We start from the raw sequence: 7,706 nt of genomic DNA on the forward strand, positions 1-7,706 counted from the left end.
CAGGGACCGAAAATAACAGTTATTTTAAAATTTTTTATGAAAAAAAGCAGCAACAAAAAGTTGTCTAAACTCTTATTTAAGTAAATAGTTATCATTCTAATAACTTTTATCCTTAATATTATGCATGCTTTTTATATATGAGCTTTTTAAAATAAAACTCAAAAAATAATAATTAAATTTGATTTTTATTATATTCATCAAAAATAATAATTATTATATGCTTTTTATTTTTTTCGCGCAGAAATAACTCTTAAAATTTGCTTCTTATTTTAAAACGCACAAATAACTGGTATACTTGCGTTATATAATATAAAAAGCAAGAGTATCGCGCAAATTCTGCGCGATATTTTTAAAATGAAAATATAAAATGCAATTTTCATACAAGGTAGTTGTTTTTGCAATTCCATAGAAAATGTTTGAAAAGGTTGGTGTAGGTAAAGATTTAGTTCAGTTTTTTGTTTTTGTATTTTACATACAAATTTGTTCTCCTACAAAATACGAATGTAAATACAAAATATAAATGCAAAATACAAAAACAAAAAAACTGAACTAAATCTTTACCTGCACCAACCTTTTCAAACATTTTCTATGGAATTGCAAAAACTACCTTGTATGAAAATTGCATTTTATATTTTCATTTTAAAAATATCGCGCAGAATTTGCGCGATACTCTTGCTTTTTATATTATATAACGCAAGTATACCAGTTATTTGTGCGTTTTAAAATAAGAAGCAAATTTTAAGAGTTATTGCTGCGCGAAAAAAATAAAAGGCATATAATAATTATTATTTGTATGAATTATAATATATTAATTCCAATTTTATTAGTGTATTTTTTGAGTTTTATTTTTTTAAAATGCATATGATAACAGTTATAAGATGATTTTTATTTTTTTTATGATAACTGTTACGGTCCCTGGCAATGACTTAAAATCTAAGATGTTATTTAATAACTATGATTATAGAAAGCAATTAAGAATTAAGAAACAAGATTAATGTTTAAATAAAAAATTTTAAGCGTTTTATGCAAATTTAACTAGAATAAGTCACTTCTCTTACCTCGCTCCATGTTGAAGGCTCTAATTTTAAATGAAAATAATATATCTAAAGCTAACACAAATACTTCAACATAGTAATAAACATATCATAGATATTGGTTTCTGATATTAATCATATTTTATTGAATTAAATATTTTTTTTTTATCTCTATAACAACTAAAAAAAATTATCGGGATTTATTTTTTAAAACAATGTTAAAAGTAACTTATTTGTTTTTGGAACAAGCAACTTTAAATTATTTTTTTTTAAGAAAAGGATATCTGAAAAACGCTATAATATAAGAATTTAGAATAACCTATCAAAACACGAAAATTCGCATTACCATAGGTATCTTCTATCACATAGTTATCTCCATTCCCCCTAATTCTACACCCAACCACTACTCATCCACATCCACACCCATGTAATCGTCTTGTAACAAGTTCCAGCGGGTTACAACAGAAACAACCTGAATCCTTTAACATAGATTTTATTATCTAAAAGTGGTTACAATGTAAATAATTAAGGTCCTCCTAGTAGTATACTTATCAAGCTATAATACTGATGTACTAAGCCATGATATATTTGTAAACCTTTTAAGTTAACTAGAACTGAACCTTTTATAAAAGTTTTGTAAACCTTTTGTATATCTTTTGTACTTTTATTGTTTGAGTCAAAACATGATAATAAAAAACATTCTGTCAGTTTATAGTCAATTTTGTTTATTTGATCTTGTTTGATAAGATATAAATATGACAATAATTAAAAAACTTTAATACAACAAAAGGTTCAAAATTTTATGTCGTGATATGTAAAACGGACAATGAAGATACATACCATATAATTTTTTATTTTTATTAAATAATAGACTATGAATGCACCCCGATCTATTGTGCGCCTAAAGGCCCAATTAAAACAATTCTAGGCCATTTATAAGTCTCGTAATAGCTGTAGGCTTATTTTACCTGTTTGATTTGTGACCAAGATCCTGCTTCCAAAGTAGTCGAGTCTACTTCTTGCCGATGCTGAACAGTTAAATATCGTTTCTGCTAAGGTTAAGGGCAGCATCGACTTTGATGTGTTCAGGATCAGTCAATCTTCTTGACTGCCGCATGCTTGTTTGGGCTCTTCAGTGTTCAAGTAGATTTTATTTTTGCCGTTCACAAAATAAGTTATTTGTGTTCTATATTATATGTCAGCAACTTTAGAGGAGAAGAAAAACTGATTAAAATGATGCCTGTTAATATTTTATTCTAAAAATGGTTAAATAACTTTTTTTATAAATACTTTACCTAGATCCGCAAGTAATTTTATTTTTAAAATTACTATAACCATAACTATCTGCAGTCCAAACCAATAATAAATATTACTCAACATATTTAAGAAGAACCACTAGCCTTCTACAAAAAATATTGCACTACCATCTAGTGTTGAAACATAATACTCTTAGTTTAATTTTATAGCAACTACGTAGCGACTTAAGGGATGAATATCTGCCTAAAATTTCCAATACAAGAACACATCGCTTTAAGCTTATTAATGAAGGAAGTTTTGGAAGACAACCCTGCGTTTTAAGGACGAAAATTATTTTGGGGTTGTTTCTTGACTTGTGGATTGTAAATTTTGCCATAATTATGTTTATGTTTAACTATAATTCCTTGTACGGTATTTTCTAGTACACTTAAATTGAAAAAAAACTAATAAAAAATAGATATCCGTAAAAGAAAATAATTTTATATAAAGAAAAAATAAAATTCTCAAGATTTAAATGTGAATAAAACGGAAAAGATTTAATTAAAAAACAATAAAATTTAAATTTTTAAAGCCTTTAGGTTAAGAGCGATGTTGTTTATATGCAATTGTCTTGACTTTGGGCGAAGTACAATAACAGCATCAAAAGCAGCGATAGCAACAACTAAGAGAAGCTACAGCAGCAAAGATGCGAAAGAAAGTCGCTGTTAATTCACGTATTAACCTATTGACATTTGGCGCACTGCAACAGCGCATCAAATAAATACCATCGATAGTTTGCCATTGGCGTTAAAGTGTACCGTATAAAGAGCCACGTTCCACAGTTCTGTATTTACGGCGTTTGCACCGCTTAAGTGCCATTATAAAGCGCCAAATATGCAGCAGAAAAGGCACGGAGGGCGTTGTATCTCAACGCCTGCACAACTGATCGAATCCACGCTATGCAAAAGCAAAAAAAAAAAATTAAAAAGAACGAATAAAATTGCGATTGCAAAAGTGCCTGCTTTAGCGCCGTCTGGACCTTACAGCAACTGCATACAGTGCACTGACACCTTTTTTTATTCCACAAGATCTATCTATTTGTCTGTCTGTCTGTCTGTCTGTCTATTCGCCAGTCTATTTTGCAACTTTGTGCAATGTGCCGATTGACTTTCAATTAAATCAATATTCATCGTTTAGGAAACCTCAGGCGATTTTGTTGCACTCTAAGCACAATATTGTACAAACGTTGGCGCTTTTAATATTGCTGATGTTATGTTGTCGATGATGTTATGGTTGTTTTTATTCTATTTCACCTTTTTTTTGTTATTGGTTTGGTACTTTATTGACTAATACGTTACTACCAAAAGTTGATTAAAGTCGACAACATAACGTTGCACTTTGTAGCTCAGGCAAATCCATGGGAAAAAATGCAATTTTGGCAAACAAAAAAAATTCACAAAAAATAGGGGGCATTCCACATGGCAAATTGTTTCCATTCCAAAAGTTGCGATACAAAAATAAAATTGCATTAAGGTGGCAGACGCAATCATAGATAAACAAATATTTGCCAATATTCCCGCAACTTTCACAAAAAACTAACGACAAAAAATATAAATCTCATCAAGTACTTAAAATCTAACAACAGAAATCCAAATAAAAATTAAAAATTTTATATAATTATTGCTAGCCTATAATTGAAGACACCTTTTGGTGCAACTTCAACTGCCATTGCAACAGCAGCACCAAGCACCAGCACCAGCAGCCGAAATCGGAACCCAAATCGTAAAATCGTAAAATGTACAACAGCAAGTGTTGTCTGCGTTAAATGCTCCAGGCTATGCAAATGAGGCATTAAAGTGATATTGTGTGGCATTATGGCATACTGAACTCTACGAAAACGGTGGTGCAGCGGCGGTGTAGCGGTGTTGCAGATTGGATTTGAATAAAATTGGTTTACTCGCGCTGTGATGTTCATTCGTAGATACATGACTTCTTTGCTTAATAACATTTATTTTAATAAGTCCATGTTTCAGGTAGTATTTTTATTGCTTGCAAGTCTTATAATTTGTTCTTGTAATCACCAACTTTGCGCTTTACTCCATAACAGCAACAATTAATACTAACCGAAAAACAATATGAATACATTTGTGCGCCACTCCTACTTTTCGCTAATATTGAACATTAATTGATACATTAATCAATATTTAATTGAAAAATATATTTAATGGATCGCATTTATTTGGATATACTTAAACAGTTCACTAACAAATTATATACAGCAAAATAGTTAACACAGAACCAGAAGTTGAATCCAACAGCTGTAATTTCATGTTTTGAATTAATTAAAGTACACCATTTGTTCAGAGACTCAGTAGTGTTAGATTAATTCATAAGCAACAAAAAAAATATTTATATATATTAGTAAATTATTTCAAATATATTCAAATATTAATAGGTTCCTAATCATTATAGAGTCATTCAGACAGAAGTTATTGCTATTAGGGCAAGTACAGCGTACCTCGAAATGGTTAATATTTTGAATAGAAATATATTTTTACGTCCGCCTCTACTGTGTATCTCAGCAGTTAAGCCACAAAACAGAATTATTACCGAAATAGTTTTCAATACAATCTTTAAGACTATAGCGTACCTTTAAGTGGTTAATATTTTAAATACAGATATACATTTGCTATTATTAATAAATATAAATTATTAATTTTTATTTAAATTCTTTAATCAAACAGACTAATCAATCTAAAAGAAGTAGCCATATGACTACCATTTCACCGTGTTAATGACTTTCTAAAGAGTGAATATAGGAATCGAAATAGGATTCACCACAAATTTGAAAAAATTACAATTCATAGCATTCTATGAGGATATTATTGTACCTTATTTGTTAAACATATTTCTGAAATGTTGAAGATATCAATATTTGAGTTAGATATTTCTGATTAGGGTTTAATATCTTAGCTTTAGAATTCTACAACTTTAAAAAAGTCATTTTTGAGTTAATGGTTAAACCAACAACTATTTTATTATAATATATTATAATACATTAAGACTGAAAAGTTTTCGGAAATTCTCATTTAAAATTCGCGCGCTGTATATTTTTCGATATTTTAAGTTTATGTAGTTTGGCAGCACTGTCCTTAATTACTATGCCAAAAATGAGCTCGATCTGTCAGACAGTTCGTTTACGGCAGCTGTTGAAACCAGTTCACCTCAGTAGTGCGTTGCGAAATGTCTTCGACGGTCGTACGACCGTCCTGGAAGGCTTTGTACCACTCATAAACTTGAGTTTTCGATAAAACTGATTCCCCATAAGCCTTTTGTAGCATTCGCAACGATTCTGCACACGAAATTTCGTTCGAAACACAAAATTTGATGCAAACTCTTTGTTCAATATTTTTTTCCATTGTTTTTTTCGCAACGCCCTACTGAGGTGAACTGGTTTCAACAGCTGCCGTAAACGAACTGTCTGACAGATCGCGCTCATTTTTGGCATAGTAATTAAGGACAGTGCTGCCAAACTACATAAACTTAAAATATCGGAAAATATACAGCGCGCGAATTTTAAATGAGAATTTCCGAAAACTTTTCGGTCACAATGTATAATAAAATATATAATATACATATATGATATATAATATTATAATAATATATGAAGTATATTATGATATAATTATAATATATATGTATCGTATATATAATATATACATCAAATAATTATTATATATATATATTGTAAATATAATTATTATATTATATCTTATATATATAATTCTTCTGTACGTGTGTTGACAGTGAACTCCTCCTAAACGGCTGAACCGATTTTGATGAAATTTTTTGTGTGTGTTCAAGTGGATTCAAGGAAGGTTTAGATTCACAATTTGGCCCACTGGATAATGTCTTTTTAATCAATTTTTTATTTTTTGGTATCCATATACATTTATATTAAAAATTTAAAATTTATTCATGCTTATTTTGATTTGTTTAAAAACTTTAAAATCTCTAAAATGAATTGTAAAACTGACGTTGCATAGCTTAAGTGCATTTAAATTCCGCAGCATAATTATAAGTGAGCCAATTTTTAATCTTAAGTTATGTGGTGGTATTCCTGGTAAATTTAGCGAATTCAAAAATTCAACACACAAAAAAGAAGAATTATATATATAAAGATATAAATATCGTACAAAAAACAATGCCACGTCTTCGTGGACGAGGAGGAAATATTGGTCGACGGACTCGGAATTCACAATTACTCCAGAACCGTCGGTTAAATAGATCGGCAGAAAACAATGAAGATGTAAGAAACCAGGATACAATTACACGTGCTAATGAAAGTCAAGAGCAACGCAACGAACGCCAGGAAAATTAATTGCAAGGGGAAACAACGTTCGCCGGGTCAGCTAGTGTAATATATATAATAATTTATAATATAGTAATATAACATATGTGTACGGAATATAATAAATTTTTTTAATAAAATCGCATATTAGCAAATTAAAAAAAGCTGCATGCTAGGGGTTTTCAATGGCATATACAAGCCGAACCATCTTTATTATAATTACATATATATCTTATTATCACTAGTGGAACAAATAAAAGAAATTTTAATCGAAACGTGTTAGCAGTACTAGGCACATATACTCATACATGATGTATTATTTAACGATAACGTGAGGGTGTAAAACGCATCAAAAATTATTCAGATAGAATTGGTTTAAATTAAAATAAAATGCAAACAAAATACAACTTTACATAACTATTTTCTATATGTACTAATAATTCCATATAAACAAGAGAAGAATTTTGTTTTGGCTTTGCTGAAGCTCAAGTACTCTTCACACAGAAAAATTAATACGATATTAAAAATTAATACTATATAAAAAATATTTAACGTAAAATATTTTTCCAATACTACAAATATTTAATATTTATTACTATTAAGCAATTTTTAATTCGATCTTTAAAAAATCGAGTATTACCGACAATATCTTTGCTTAATATGTACTTTTCATTTGTATCATTTTTTTCTACAAATATCTGAGCAACAAAACGTTAGTAGACACTAATGTAGGCACTAATATTTTGTGGTTACTATCAACAAACATTAGTAGGCACTAATGTAGGCACTAATGTTTTGTGGTTACTATCAACAAACATTAGTAAACATAGCTGGGTATCACGCCTACCCTACTATCAATATACCTAGTTTTGCTGATATTACTTCAATTTAATTTGATACAACAAAGGTTTGTTCGCACCATCTGATGAGGTTATTCTATTGAAATTATTGAGATGTAACGAATTTTGGTTTAATTTTAGTTGTTAACCATGGTCAAAAATATGAAGCTTACCCTTTTAATTGGAAAACGCCCATAATCATATTTAATACGGGGTATTCAAAACATGCAGAGTGTTCAAAATAAA

Source organism: Teleopsis dalmanni, chromosome 1, assembly GCF_002237135.1.
Source record: "Teleopsis dalmanni isolate 2A chromosome 1, ASM223713v2, whole genome shotgun sequence".
Lineage (NCBI taxonomy): Eukaryota > Metazoa > Arthropoda > Insecta > Diptera > Diopsidae > Teleopsis > Teleopsis dalmanni.